Below are 15,638 nucleotides of genomic sequence, written 5' to 3' on the forward strand. Positions count from 1 at the left end.
TGTAGTGACAGTCACTCATCTACACTAGTGCTTTGTCTGTGAGTGTGTGGCATACTGTGAGTAACTTGTAGGTGTAAAATAGTGAATGTAAAAAAGGGGAACACAGTAGCATCAAAATGTTTGTTTTAAATATGTAATGATTTGTAGTCCTTAATGGTGTATATACATCAATACATTTTGTATGAGTTGATAGACTGATGGCCCTTCAGGGTTGTAAAAATGATATTTGTGGCCCTCGAGCTAAAAAGGTTGGGAAGCATTGCCCTAAACAAACACATGAATGACTCTAACCTAATGGATATTTGGTGCCATCTACAGCTGGATAATAAAACAGTCTCTTCTTCCTTTGAATTCTATTGCAGTATAAAATATGCTAATATTAGGAAAGCAAGCATGCAGTTGAGGGAGGGGATCAGTACTTTGTAATATGAGACTAGTGCATTTCACATGTTGCCCTTCTGCCAGGTGTTGCCAGCAACAAGGCCTGGGTTCAAACAGCGGGAGGTCCCTCTTAAAAATAGATAAACACTATAGGCTCAAGTCCCCACCCAGAATTCCTGGGCCCACTAAATATCTTCCCCGGGCATTATTAGTAGGCAATCCTCCCACCACCAAGTACTGAACCTGCATATGAAACGATGAAGATTATTACAGGCACACAGGATATAAAATGAGTGTGGAAGAACACAGCAAAAATCAATATTAAACAGTCCTCTATTGTAACTCTGGCAGGAGTCTGGTAATCTAGTTCCCCACCTGCCAGCATCAACATCCAATATGCAAGAATTCCTTTATCACAGATCTTCTCCTTTCTTTATCTGCTATAGACATACCCTCACAGTCCTACAAACCGCCCAAGCTCCTCAGTAGCATATAGTACCTTTGGATAAAATCTTTGCTGCCAAGATTATCCTTCTTGCCTCAAGACAAAAGACCTTTCCATTCAGTTCCACTACCCAACCAATGCTGAGTTTGGGAGTCGCTATAACTGTACACAGAATGTCACTGGTGTAATTTACATGTAGAAAGCTTATACAAATAAACATCTGTGTAGCCATAATTCCCCCTATTTACCACTGTATTTGGGCAGAGAGCTTTCTCCCTTGAAGTTTGTCCATCTAGGGTTCTTAGTACATAGTACAGCTGACTAGAAAACAGTCTTTTCCTCCTGTGAAAAATTCTGTTTTTTTTTTCTGGTAATATTCATCCCAAATTGGGATGAAAATTCAATTTTTATTTTTTTTAATGAGGGAAAGACTGAAAAAAAATCTGTTTCAGAAGAATCAAAATGGAATTTTTTTTCAATTTGCTGCCCTGGGTGCCCAACTATCTGGGTTGCCCAATTCGTAAGGCAGCTCCCTCAGAGACATGGGGAGGAAGGTAGATGAGCGACAAGGCAGCCCAGTAGCTTTCCATTGGACAACTACTGGAATACTGTGCCCAGTTCTGGTGTCCACAGTTCAAGGACATTGATAAATTGGAGAGAAATCAGAGAAGACCATAACAATGAGTAAAGGATTGGAAAAACATGTATTGTACTCACTGAGCTACTTGAGTTTATCTATTTAGCTTAACAAACAGCAAATTAAGGGGTGACTTGATTAGTGTATAAGTACTTACATGGGGAATGAGTATTTGATAATATTAGGCTCGTCAATCTAGCAAGCACAGGTATAACAAGATCCAAAGGCTAGAAGTTGAAGCTAAACAAATTCAGACAAAGGCACACATTTTTATCAGTATAGGTAATTAACCACTGGAACAACTCACCACGGGCTGTGAATTCTCTATTGCTAGTGATTTTTAAATCAAGATTGTATATGTTTTCTAGTTCAAACTGGAACTATTTGAGCAAAGTTCTCTGGCCTATTATACAGGAGGTCATGGTAGATGATCATGGCAGTCCCTTGTCAAAATCCACACTTTTCTGCAGAATATTTTAATATTTAATATTTTAATTCTGATGAGTTGGTATTTTCAGATGGAAAAATGTTCTGCTGGAAAATTTCTGACCAGCTCTAGTAACTGATGAAACAAGTCTGTGCCGTTCTTCCCCCTGTTCAGCAATAGATGGGAGCAGAGAGTGCCTTACCCTCTTTGACTTCAGGCCACAGGGCTTACACATACTTGATATTAAGGGCCTGATTCACTGCTATCCTGCACCTCATCTGGTTATTTACACAAATGCAAAATGGGTGTAAAACTCTGCCAAATCAATGGTAGAATTTTAAACCCACTCTGCATTGGTGTAAATTACTATCAGAGATGCATAACAATGGTGAACTGGGCTCTAAAATGCCAAGTAAATCCAATGTAAGCTAAATATTTAATATTTAATTTTAAAAGATCCACATTGTACAATTTTACTTTAGAAGATGAAGTCGTTTGTATGGAAATGAAGAGTAGCATCTCCACTGTGTGGTCTTAATTGGAAAACATCAAAAGGGAACATCAGAGGCCAAATTACTGCCTTTGCAAGTGCTAGTGAACAAACGAGAACAGGAAATTTTTCCGCTAGAAAGGCTTAAAATCCAAAACAAAACTGAAAGGATCGTTAAGTTGCTCCCAGGTTCATGATATGCATTTATACTAAATCTAATAAATTCAATGGAGTGTTTGTATAAAATTAAAACCAAATCCCATTGCTGGGAATGGATGGACAAAACAGGAAAAAGCGTATTTTGTTTTTTTGCCTTCCATACATAGTGAAGATATGTTCTGAATATCAAATATGATATTAAGTTAAATATACATTTTACTGAATATATTAACACCTAAGTGTCCTGGCTTGTTTTTATATGCATTACCTAAGGTATTTTGAGGATGAAAAAAACCGCTGTGCTATTTTAAGTGGATAAAGTATTAAGATTATGGAATATATAATTCTGTGGAATGAGGACGTGCATGTTGGGAATAATGTATCTGCCATACCAAAAAGTCTAATAAAACCCTTTAAATATCAGAATGTTTCAAATATAACAATCCCTCCTACTATGGCTCACAGTAGTTAGGACCTTTCATTGATTTTAAGGCAAGAAGAGACCATTAGATTTTCCAGTGTGACTCCTGTATAATACAGGCCATTGAATTTCATCCAGCTCCTCCTTTACTGAGCCCAATAATTTGTGTTGTCCTAGTCAATTGTAGCCCTTCTCCCAAGGTGTGGCTCAAGTCTCCTCCACAGTGCTTGTTACTTAGATTGGCTTCTCCCCTCTGCTCGCATATGTTAGGTCCAGCACTCTTTTTATGATGCCTGGTGCCTGCACCCAGGATTACTCCTCACTGTGCCCAGGACACAAGGGGTCCTGTCCTTGAGAAAAATGAATAATGCTACTATCTGGCAAGGAGTATAAAGCCCAATACACAGGACACATTAAAGTGCATTAACACAAACCTCAACAAAGAAATGAGACACCGCAGAATAACAGTATAACAAAGGGGGACTTTACTGGGAACATGGAAAAAGGATGTGGGGAAGGAAAGGATTAGGGTTAACAAAATACCAAACTTTGACAAATTTCCCACTTCCTGACACTCAAAATCCTTCCCAGCTCCTTCCCTGGCTGAGGGTGAGTCCAAAAACTAGTGCTGCAGCACTGTGAACATTAGCAGGCTTCAAAAATAGTCCCCTTAACTGTTTCTTTGCCCCAGTTGGGGCAGGGTCTTCTCCTCAGGACTCCAGATGAGGGAGCCAGGAGGTCTTGGCTGGCTTTTAGTAGCCAGCACCAGGAAAGATCTCTACCACTCTGGATGCTGATCTCTGCAGGGCTGGAACTGTTTTATCTTCTCCCAGATAACCCTGGGACTGGGTCTGTACACCCATTCATACAGTCAGTCAGAATATTAATTTATAAATTGCAGTGAACTTTTAGATTACTTTATTATAAAGTGCTTTGAAATTGGATTGATATTCTAATCCATCTATATGCAATTTAGATGCCAGCTCATGCCGTGAAACAATTAGCCAACCATACTTGAAATTTGTACGATGAGTGCTATTGCATTATCAATTTGGCTGAGGCAGGATCTCTTAGTTTGGGCTCATTATCTTAGCTTGACAAACTGTTTTTAGGGACTATATTTTAAGGGCGGGATCCTCATCTGGTGCAAATTGGCACAGCTCTATTGAAGTCAATGGAGGATCTGACCTAATAAGTTAAAGGAAACATAATTGGGTACAAGTTTGACCATCCCTAAAGTCACTGTACTCACTGTTTTTAAAATCTTTATTTCAAAGATTCCTAATTGATTAGGATGCATATTCCAAGGCCAGTAGCCACTTTCTGTAGTAAGTACACCATACCCAAAGTATGCAGTACCCTACTAATGCCCAGCCATCACAGTAATTACTCAGGAAAATGATATGGGCACTTGGGCCCAGATCCACAAAAGTACTTAGGCATCCAAGTTCCTTTGGGGATATGGGCCTTGGTGTAGGAGTTTCATTCATTTTCTTCTCTAGGATCCCGAGGCGGCAGACATGACCTCATTTCAATGGGAAAGCTACCTGGTCAAATGTTATTTGTGTCTCCAGTCTGAATTAAAAAATATGAGGACACAACAGCAAGAGTTCTCTTAAGCAAATGCTCTCACTGTTAGTTAAGGAATACTACATGATTTTGCTATAGTTTTTATTATCTTTTGTCAAAAAACCAGCCACTCTTGACATGACTGTTTTTAATCCTATTTCCTGTACTTTTATTATACCAAAAGCCTTAAAATTAGTCATAAGCACAGGTGCAATATATAATCTACATACCATAAAAGAGTGTATTAGATGTACGTTTCTCTCCTTTGACTGCTTAAGCATATTAAAATTACGTACTCAGTGCCCTCCGTATCAGTCTTTCCCCATTGGCATGTTATTTTTTTCTTTATTATTTGGAATTTTATATGAAAATTGAATATACATATTCCTTTTTTATCGGTACTTTTCAGTTTCTTGGTGAATTTCTTGGATAATTATCTTTGAGCTACAATACACAGGCTGTAGTTAATGCTGGAATACTTGATAGTAATAGATTATAGATATCACTATCTTCTATAATTGAACAGAGTAAATTCACACACCCACATGACAAAGTAAACGTCCTAAACCATTGGACTGGCTGTGTGAAATAAGCTGGCAAAGTATTTTTATTTTCTAATATAAAGTTATAGGGTGAAATTTTGACCTCAGTGAAGTCAATGACAAAACTCTCATTGATTTCAAAGGGGCCAGGATTTCATGCATACAGTCAAAATGTATAGACAAATATAGCATCTGATCTTTCAGGTCTTACACATACACACAAAGCCCTTAATTATGCAACTACTCCCACAGATATCACATTGAAGTCAATGGGCCTACTGCATGACTAATGATTTTGGGTTTGTAATCTATGTAATTAGCTGGTGCTTTGAGAGCAAAGGGCTATGAGGTTCAAACACACGCATTGATCGTCGGAGCCCTGGGTACGTGGGACCCCTGCAACGAGCAAGTGCTGTGGGCATGCCGAATCGGTCGGCGTTATGCTCGGCTGATGCGACGCCTCATGGTGTCTGACACCATCAGGTGGTCCAGAGACATCTACATGGAACACATCACTGGGATTACGCAATACCAGGAGAAATGAGCCATGCTGGGAAAGTGATGCAGGAAGACTTTTGCTTTGTGGATCATATTTGCTAAATGGACTAACCATCCTGAACTTGTCATTCAATGAGGGACAATCAGCACTCATTGTTAAACTTGCTTGCCACTAACCAACCTCAGTATCTCCCTTGTATGAGTGATGTACCCGAATGTTGCAATGTTCACATCTCAACTGTCTCACTAAAGGAATAACCCTTAATCTGGGATAATGCAGATAATGTACTCTTTGTACTGTATGACTTCCAAACCAAACTCTCTACCTTTTAGATAATCTATGCATTGTCCCCAGATGTACAGAATCTCGTCCCTTCAAAAACACTGTATTTGATCATTTTATAACATTAGCTTTAATAGTAATTTGCTGGCAAATCCAGATAGAAGTCCAAAGTAATAGAAAAGCCCAGTAACTATTAAAAATATCAGTGTGCTTGCAAATTTACGCATACTTTTTTAAAAAAATTACACAAATCTATGTTGCCTCAGCACCTTTGAAAATATATAGTAATTATGTAACGCCTCCTACCCCCACTCAGAGTTTGCTAGTGACTGGAGTGTCAGTCTGATCCTCAAAAGGGAGTCCTATCCATGGGACTATAACTGTAATGGCTACCAAAGCCCTCTGAGACCATTTCCCTCTATGCTAGTTGTCAAAGGTGGGAACAAAATGGATTAGAAACCCCTGCTGAGGCCAACAGGGAGGCTTCTGCACAGCATAATATGGGCAAGCAGTTTGTTGGGCCAATGAATCTGATGAGGTTCAACAAGAACAAGTACGGAGTCCTGCACTTAGGACGGAAAAATTCCTTGCTCTGCTACAGACTGGGGACCGACTGACTAGGCAGCAGTTCTGCAGAAAAGGACGTGGAGTTAGAGTAGACAAGAAGCTGGATATGAGTCAACAGTGTGCCCTTGTTGCCAAGAAGGGTAATGGCATCTTGGGCTGCATTAGTAGAAGCATTGCCAGCAGATCAAGGGAAGTGATTATTCTCCTCTATTCGGCACTAGTGAGGCCACAACTGGAGTATTGTGTCCAGTTTTGGTCCCCCCCACTACAGGAAGGATGTGGACAAATTGGATAGAGTCCAGCGGAGGGCAACCAAAATGATTAGGGGCTGGGGCACATAACTTATGAGAAGAGGCAGAGGAAACTGGGCTTATTTAGTCTGCAGAAGGGAAGTGTGAGGGGGGATTTGACCTTCAGCTGCACTGGAATGGGTTACCTAGAGAGGTGGTGGAATCTCCATCCTTAGAGGTTTTTAAGGTGCAGCTTGACAAAGCCCTGGCCGGGATGATTTAGTTGGGGTTGATCCTGCTTTGAGCAGGGGGTTGGACTAGATGACCTCCTGAGGTCCCTTCCAACCCTAATCTTTTATGATACTATGATGAGCCAGGGCTACTCAGTCCCTCAGTGGGAGGGGACAGCCTGACTCAGAGACAAAGAGACAAGGATTAGTTTTGGGTGTGACTTTGGGTTGGGAGGTGTGTATGAGAGAGAAACAGAAATGCTCAGGGGGGTCTCTGACTAATTCTTGCCTACTCCACACTAAGGGAGTCCTTGAACTGCTGTGGGAAAGTTGTGTGGCCATGCAGTGCCATTCCAGCGGAGATAAAACAGTCTGCCTGAAGAAACCACCACAGCTATCTGTCTTCAGGACATAGACAGCCATGAGCAGAATGTGGTTCTGTTCGTATGGGGAGGAGACAGAAAAAAGATTCTAAAGGGCTGAGCTTGAACTGGAAATCCTTACTCAAACAACCCTCCCATTGATTTCAATGAGAGATGAGCCTGGAGAAGATTTAATAATTGTGTTCTCGGAGAGTAATGATATTGTGTAAGTCACTGTCTCTGGCTAGATGCTTGACCCATCCTCACTGTAACAGACCTTTTCAACAGTTTGGCACTCTGTCTGCAAGAACCTTTTTTGCTTTTTTTATTTGTTTGAAACACAAATCCATGTGTTATTTGTTTTCCCTTCACCTGATCTCAGCTTATCTGCTTTGTCACACACTGAAATAATTATTTTTGACATAGTAGGATTGACACCCTTAATAATACTTGGGTCTAATATATCACTTTTCATTTGTAAATCTCGATTCACTTTTCAAAAGTAAGTATAATTTTCATTTTTACAGATGGGGAAATTGAGGCACAGAGACAGTAGATGACTTTCTCATGGAGACAGAGCAAGTAGTAGCAGGGACAGGAACACGGAACCCAAATTTTCTAACTCCATTTTTCATGAAAAAGCTTGTAGACTAACACAGCAAGCAGCAGCTTTGTGTAAAAGAACCAATAAAAGTTAAATAAGAATGCAATGTCTTCCTCTGTATTCCTGTAATAATTTATCATCTTTGCGCTGGTCCCAAGATCTGAGAAAGACAAGGTAGGTGAGGTAATATCTTTTATTGGTCCAACATCTGTTGGTGAAAGAGACATGCTTTTGAGCTCTTGTCTCTTTCACTAAGGCTTGGTCTACGCTGTCAGCAGCAGTCAACAGGAGATACGCAACCTACATTATCTCCCACTGATGTACTTATGTTTACGTAGCGCAGTGTCTTCACTGCATTGCATTGAAGGGAGACACCCTCTCATCAACGCAGTCTTACTCCTTTCAGGGAGGTGGATTAATGGAGTTGACTGGAGTATGCTTTCCAATTGACTGAGTGGGTCTACACAGACTTGCTCAATCAGTGCTGCTGTATCGATCCTTGCTGCTGAGGCAGTGAAGACATACCCTAACAGAAGTTGGTTCAGTAAAAGATATTTCCTTACCCGCCTTGTGTATCTCATAATTTATAGTGCCCATAAAAGTTACCCACTTCTGGGAGCTCCAAAAAAACCCCCAAACATTTCTTGTGAAGCTGACTACAAATCTTCTTTCTGTAATCATTTTAAAGTGTTCAAGGAAATTCTGAATGATGCTAAGGAAGATTTAAACCTGGTTTCACAAAAGATTATTGTCCCCCTTTGAATCAGTAAACAACTTTTTCTCTCCTTTCAAGTCCGTAAGAGCTTCACCCATTCTTTTTCAAGGAGAAAAATTAATTGACATGCAAACATAGGGTCAGATTGTATACTCATTTACACAAGTGCAAATTCAAAGCAACTTCACTAAATCAGATTAGTACTTCTGTGGACCTACCCTAGGATTTGTACATCCTTATGGACCACAGGATGAAACCTTTAGCCATACTAGTGAGCATAGGGGATAAGGGGCTCACAATTTGGCTCTACTGAAGTAAAGAGCCAAATCTGGACACAGTATTCCAGCTGGCGCTGCCTCATAGAGTTGTACAGTGGTATAATAAATTCCTGTGCCTTGTTCATAGTACCTTGTTTAATCTATTTTAGCCTCCTATCTGCCTTCTTTATTACAAAAGAACTATGTATTCCATTTCATGTGACTACAGATTTGAACTCTTTGATTGGAAATCAATGAATTCACAGACAGAAGGATGATTGATATTTACCAGTCCTGGATGAATAATTTATAACAAATAATTTATTTAGAAATTATGCCAGTTTTTTGTTTGACATGCTCACAAAAAAGTCATGATATTCTTGAATGTAAAAATTTTGCAAAATTGGTGATAAATTTATGTGAATAATTTTTCTGACAGGTTCACTGCAAGTATTTGAGATTTGAAATATTTAATATTTACAAATTATTTTTAGAACTTGTTTTATGATAATTCTGATCATGCATAGATCTGATGTTGAACAGAACAATACATTCTCTATGGCCATTTTTCAATAAATGTGCTGATTATTTAAGTTGCATTTTGTTTACATCTTAGCTGGACCACTTCAGATTTTATGAACAAGAGCCCCAAAATGTGAATACTCATATAAAACACAATGTATGCAGAGAAACTAAAAATATAATTTACGTGGGATATCCAAAAGGGACAATATAGTTACTGAATCTATGTATTTTAGCTGTAAACTTGTAATATTCCTGCAATAGTGAGTATTGTAAGTACCCTTTCCATGGAAGGGGTTAAATGGCCAAGCAGGCTGTCATATGTAGGGCATGCAGTATAGATAGAAGAAAGGATATATTTGAAGATCTGTAACATTTGAACATGACTTTATTAAACGAAACTAGTACATAGCCAGCAGCTTTGCTTCCAGCAAAGCATCTAAATGCAGCTTTACTAACATGCCAGTTTCTGAAGTTTAAGCAATAGTCAGCTCTGCTGAAGCAGAAGAATCTATCATTTCTCTTCACTCTTTGACAGAACTGTAGTCATATCTGAAGCCTAGAATTATCAACTTTTGCTAGTACTGTTTCTCTTCACTGAGAGCAGAGATGACCTTCAACTTGCCCCATCTTTTGCGGTACTGAGAATTTTGCTTTCTTAATATGCTTGAAGTTCTTTCAGAGAAGGAATTGAGCTATTATTATTAATACTGAATTATTTTGTGAAATCTGGAATACTCAGATTTCTTCTATCATGTGGCAATTTCTACATCCTTCTAATACAGTTGTAATTTCACTACTGAATTCTAGGCTCACATGTCAGAAATTTACTTCTCAAGAGCATATATCTGCAAAACTATCATTTTTAGAGTCTGATAACTTTAAAAAGAATGTACTTTATTATTGAGTAGGAAAATACATTCAGATATGCCCAGATGTTAATTTATACATGTATTATAGTCACTGTAGGTAGCATACATTAAAAGAATGCTAAGGTGAAAAGGCAAGCACTCAAAAGTTAGGAAATGGCAGCATTAAGATTGCTTGTGCAACCCTAATTCAGCCCCCTTATTCATATACACTTTGATACACTCTTTAATTACATAATCATATACTATTTTTACCACAGTATTCCTCCTTCATTCAGTGTACAGGATAGATGCATCAGGATTGTGTAGTTAACGAGGCTGTCATCAGTAAGACCTGGGATGGGATGTACAAGCCCCGCACTAGTCTGGCTGGGGTTAATCTCACTCTGTGGGCCAAGGAGGACATTGGGCAAATTCCACCTGCAGCCTCAGTACAAAAGAGAGCATCCCAACTCAGTTGGGGTGGCTTGCTGAGGAGAGAATGTACCTTGCAGGTTCTGGCCATGGAGCAGTGAGAACCCCAGACCCCACAGGTTGAGTGGACAGCAACACAGGTGGATGCCTCGCTGCCTGAAGGAGGACTAGAGGGAACAGCGATGCTGGGTGCAGCAGCAGCCAATGACCCAGGAGAGCTACAAGCTTTGCTACTGGGGAAAGGGGTAGAAAGTAGTCCAGGGGATATAACATTTGCTACAGTGGAGGAATTGGGGAAACTGGTAAGTGTGTTTTGGGAGGATCCCCTCTGACTTGGTGGTATGTGCCACTGCCAGGGTCTTGGGCTGTGGCTGGAGGAGCAGGGAGGGCCTAAGCCTCTCTACCCTGGTTGGTGCCCCACTCCCGCAACTTATCAGTAGGCCACAGTACCCCACAGAGATGAGTGACTTCACTGACCCTGACCATTAGGCGCACTGCTGCCCAGACTGCCAGGACAGCCACATGGACTTGGTCAGACTGCCTTAAAATGCAGGGTGTGAAGTTAGATTCAACCGTGGGATCACAATGCCCTTCTTCCCAACCCAAAGGAGGGGGGTTTTAAGCCCTGCAACAAGACTCTTATCTCATTTGTTGCATAAGTTAGGAGAATTGTGATAAATAAGGCTGGGGATTGCAGGAAGAGAAAGGGTAGTCTCGTAGGTAAGGCCAACAAATGTTGTCCTGGAGAACTGTAGTCTATCTCTGCCTCTGGCAGATTTATACAAATCATTGAAACCAAACTTTTCACAGGTGGTCACTAATTGTGTTCCTCATTTTCTGGGTGCTCAAGAGGAGACAGCTGGGGTCTGATTTGCACAAGTGTTAAGCACTCACAACTGCAGCAGAGTTCAATGAGTTCTGCTTTGAAGTTAACGTGAAAGTTCTATTAAATGTACTCTGAAAAATCAGGCCCTAAATTTCACAAACCAGGTGCCCAAAATTAGCTTATACTTGACAGTTTTGACTTTAATCTCTGTGCCTCAGTTCCCCATCAGTAAAATGGCCACCTCGCTTTACAAAGGCATTATGCAGATAAAGTCATTAATGTTTGTAACTAATAATGCCCACATCCACAAAGATACTTAGGCACCTCAACCCCAGACTTAGGCACCATGGCAATCCACAAAACCCTGACTCAGCTGTCACCTAACTCAGTAGGTGTTTGTTTAACTTGGAGTCTACCTTTTTGCTGTGAAAGTTGCCCAGGTGCCAAAGTTTCTGCTTCTGTGCATGCATGCTGCTGCCTCACTCTAGGTGTCTGGATACCTACTTCACTTCAAAACCCTTAAAGCAGGGGAAGGTAGGTGTTCCCACCACTTATCATGCCTCAGAATATGCCTATCAGAGTGGGTCCCATTGAAAATCCACTCAGAGGAGGTGCCCATTTTACAACTTTTAGACTAATGGTTAGAGCATACAGCTATGATGTCAAAGAGGTGGGTTCAGTTTCCCCTGCTATGATGGGGAGGAAGATGGGAGACCCCTGTTCAAATTCATATAATCAGATCCTAAGCTGCTGTAAATCAACATTGTTCTATTGAAGTCACAAGAAGCATCCCCATTAAGAAGCAATCTATGCTATTGTCATTAATCTTAAACTAGTTCCTAGACAAAGTCTCAATTAAGCAGATTTCCCAAGTAAATGTAGGTAGCGTGAATGAATAACTTTGTGTTGGGTGGAATATATGTAGTAAAATTAAAAACAGAAACATTTACATGTCATTTGTCCGCTCCCTTCCCTAGCCCATTCACTTTAAATTTTTAATCCACATCCTCACAAAGATAATTAAACAAACCTATCTTTCCATACTACAAACCACCATAAGCTTATTGGTTAAGTAAGTGCCTTTAAATAGGAATACTATTTGAACATTCAACCAAGTGCTGAGTCAGGTGAAGGCATAGACAATGTATGGCCATAGAATGACCTGTCATTGTTCCAGCTCTTATTTCTCACAGCAGCTGTCACCAAAACTGTATAGCATAAAGCAGGGCTAGAGAGAAGGGAAAATCGTATTAAAATATAAACAAGGCTAGAACTTTTCTATTGCAAATCATTAATCCAAACATTTCTCCATCTCTGATCTGTAAAAGGCAGAATACATAGAACTGTCAGATCAATGGGATAACCTTCTCAAGTGACAATTTGGCTCAATGGAACATTGCATTTAAGCCAGTTTGTCTCTAGCCAGTAAAACAGAACAAACAATCTCCAATTACATCTCTGATACCACCACCTGACTGAGTTGATTCCAATTGTCAGCAGCCTACATTTTAATTTTGGATCAAATTTTGCTCTGTTACTAGGGATTTATTTCATTGTTACAACCGAGTAACTGCAAATATAGGACATTCCTGTAGTTTAATATGACATCAATCTGTGATGAAAAAACACTACATAATAACTCCAATAATATGGTTACTGAGCTAATCTTACACAATACAGATTTGAGTGCTTGGGGTGTTTTGGTTTTGTTTTGTTTAAAAAACAATGTGACTGGAATTGGAAAGGAGCAGTACTTTTCCTAGCTGCAGAAAAGTTTTCAGGATATTAGCCAACATTAAAGGTGTATTGGAAACCTTTCCTTTATTCAATTAAAATAGCTGGGAGCAATCCATATGCAATGTAATGCTTTCTTTAACCAACCCTCATTAAACTTATTATTTTCCTATATAGATTCAATTCCAAACAACTGATTGGAATACAAAAGCATAAAAAATTCCATTCAGATAAAGATCTCATTTCAACTCCCCAAAAGCAAAGGATCCAAGGCTAAAACTGTCACTATTAGGAGACCTCTGCAGTATTAAGGAGACACGAGAACTAGCTAAAAATGGAATTTGAATTTTTACTCTGAATTTCCTTGACTGTAGATTTTTTTTCTTATGACCAAATCCTGATTGCCTGATGGCACTGATCCCATTGAAGTCAATGTCCTAGTTGTCATCAGACCAATTCAAATTAGTAACAAAAGCAGAATTTGGCCTTTATTGCTGTTTCATGAGCCTTCTTCTGGATATGAGCTCTGACTGGATTTATTTTGTTTAATTATTTATTTTCCCCTAAATTTACCTGATCAACTGCAATAATCAGAATTTTCAGTGGTTGATCCGTGTGTGTGTGTGTGAGAGAGAGAGACTCTGACTTTTATGTTGAGTTTTAGGGAGAAAAGTGTAAATTCAATATTGTTAGCCATAGGAATTTTTACATTCTCAAGAGCCCAAGCAGAAGCAAATGAAGTCACTCAACTGGCTCCATTTCTTTCATTCTGGGAGATCCTTGTGCATAGTACTTGTCAGCTGCTTACCTCCCTCAAAGGCTTTCTTATGCAAGTTCTCTCATTCTGTCATTCTTCCTTTTCAATATGTATTTGGGGCTATTAGAAGGGTTAATGTGGAAGTATGGGCCTCAGTGTTTTAACTATGTGGATGACACCTAGTTCTAGAAGTATTTTTTATCTCTTCTGACCTTGCCACTATTATTGGGCAACAATGACAGAAGTATGTAGGAGGATAAACTACCACTTACAACTATGATGTTGCTTGTACAATGGGGAAATAGCCAAAGGAGATGGTAGAGATTACATCGATTGATTGGGTTTTTTTAAGTTGGGGTTGGTCCTGCTTTGAGCTGGGTCTTGGACTAGATGACTCCTGAGGTCCCTTCCAACCCTAATCTGAGATGGTTCTATGATGGTCCATCACCCTCTCTGAGGGGGTATACCTGCCATTTTGTGTAGTGCTTCACAAGCTTGAGGGTTTGAATTCCCAAGCTGCCTGTGTTGGAGGAAATAATGTTTCAAACATCTTTTTTCAACATTTATTTTTCTAGGACCGCTTCATATTGCTTTGCTTGCCTTGGTCAAAGTCAATTCCTCAAACCTGAATAAAGTAAAACTGTAAAAGAGTTGTCAGGCAACCTCCTATCAAGAAACCATCCCAAAAGTATTCCTAAAGTAATTACAAAGTCCATATAACTCTATTCCACCATCAACAGTTACCAATTGCTTTTTTGTATCAGTCCATTACATGGGTGCATTACATTGAGACAGGCTTCATTGTTGTTTTTTTTTGTTCATAAATGTACTATTTGTTTTGTCTTGAATTTTTATAATTCAATGTTGTATTTCTGTGTTCCTGTCCCAGAAGAATACAACTGATTCAGAGCCACCCAAGGATACTGCATAATGTTGTATTTACTTCACATGCTAGCTGCAGATGTGCCTACTTAAATTTGCTTTTTAAAAGTTTTGCTGCTGCACATGTACCTGAAAATCAGCCCTCAGCCATTTCAATATTTTACTCCTTAAATACCAAAATAAATTACTTTGTTCTGTGAATTCATCACTAGCCAGATTTCAGCTTATGAATCCAAGTAGGTTTGCAGTTGGAGATCTTGCCTCCCTTAACCAGAATTTCCTAATATCAGCAAACTTGCAGTAAATTTACACATGAAACTTAAAATTGGCTCCATGGATTGCAGAGAGAAAATTATCTGTTTAAGCTTCTATATGTCGGGTTTCACAAAGTGCATAATTACACCTGACTTAGAATGGTGAAAAAAGGAAGCTGCTATGCAAATTTTGACACAACTTTACAGCAATCTGAATGACATACATGTAATGAAAAAGTTCATGTCTCAGAATTCTTAAAATTCCTGCATTTTTCTTCATAAAGAGAATGTATTTGGACTTCAGTTACAGTTCAGTCTTAGTTAACCCCTCTCTGTCTCAGAAGAATCACAGCAATTTTTTAAAAGAGCTTAAGCTATGTCCTATACTCTACTAATTCAACACTCGCATCAAGGAGTCAGGATACAACTCCTTGTCTTTCCTCTGGTCATTCTGTATCAAATAGATATGCCGAAACCCACTGGATTTTCAGACTGTGGTTAAATGCAACCTCCTCCCCCCCAAAACTTCCATACATAAACTTCCTGCAGAGGCAGAGACATCA

The sequence above is a fragment of the Emydura macquarii genome, unplaced genomic scaffold, assembly GCF_026122565.2.
Source record: "Emydura macquarii macquarii isolate MOO-44397 ecotype Brisbane River unplaced genomic scaffold, CSIRO-AGI_Emac_v2 contig_2297, whole genome shotgun sequence".
NCBI classification, from domain to species: domain Eukaryota; kingdom Metazoa; phylum Chordata; order Testudines; family Chelidae; genus Emydura; species Emydura macquarii.